Below are 1150 nucleotides of genomic sequence, written 5' to 3' on the forward strand. Positions count from 1 at the left end.
TACCATTTAATTAACTGCAATAGGGCTTGATTACTTGAATTGGACACCTTAAATTCTGAATTGTGAGGCATTGTATGGGTCACTTGCAACAAGGCAGATTGCAAAATATTTTTCAACTGGCATAGGAACATAGATTGGGAAGGAATGTAGTAACAAGGGAGAGACAATCCCTTTGAAAGGGGAAACTATTCATAATTGATTTAAAGTAGTTAAATATGGGGTGTACTTCATACCAAAAGCCAGAGATGGAATTAACTGTATTGTATTTGAGTGGTCCCAGTCACAGGCTTTCATTCTTGTGTAAGAGGTATTGTTATTATAGTTTAGTCATCTACATTTTACACATGTCCAGAAAAGCTTTGCATCTAGCAAAGAGCACACCTAAGCTGCTCAAAAGATATCTGGGGATAAATTTGTGGGGTATCTTGAGGGAGGGGATTACCAATAGCTTAGTGTTTGGAGCATTTTCCTGGGGCATGGGAGAAGCAGTTTGAATCTCCAATGTGCTTGAAAGGGCTTGAAGCCAGGTCTTCCACATTCCAGGAGAATATTCTTGTCATTGGGCTTCTGGGTATTGTGTGGTAAATGATGCTCAGTTTCTTCTGTTGAAAGTGTTCAGTTCGGATAAATTATGAGTCACTGGGCTTCAGAGGGAGAGATTGAGAAACTGACTTCATGCCTCAGTGGTTCAAGAGACCTCTACTGCAGATTGCCCCATAGCCTGGTATGTAGGGTACTTTCCTGAAATGTGGCAGACCGTAGTTCAAGTCTGTTTTACAATTCTCCCTCTGCCTGATTCTGGCTCTACCCTGGCCTTCTTTTGGCATTTCATTCTGTTTAGCCTTGGTGGCCTCTGTATATCTTGTTCTGAGGTGCCTATGCATTTCTCATGCATGGTAGAAAGAGCCTGGGTGCCTAACTCAGGGCTATGACTTCAGCAGGATACCAAAGCATGAAGCACTGTAATGCTTAAGCCCCTCTTTTAGGTCTGCCCATAGTGTCCCCAAATGTGCTCTTTTTCCCTTTAAGGGAAATTGGCACCCAGCTGCTTTGGGGAATGCACCCTCGCCTTTCCTCCATATCCTGTGCATATAATAATGTGACAGCCTTAATTTTTACTCACTAGCATATGTATTGGGGGGGGGGGGGG

This window comes from Gavialis gangeticus, unplaced genomic scaffold (genome assembly GCF_001723915.1).
Source record: "Gavialis gangeticus isolate Ggan-Ray unplaced genomic scaffold, GavGan_comp1, whole genome shotgun sequence".
In the NCBI taxonomy this organism is placed as follows: Eukaryota; Metazoa; Chordata; order Crocodylia; family Gavialidae; genus Gavialis; species Gavialis gangeticus.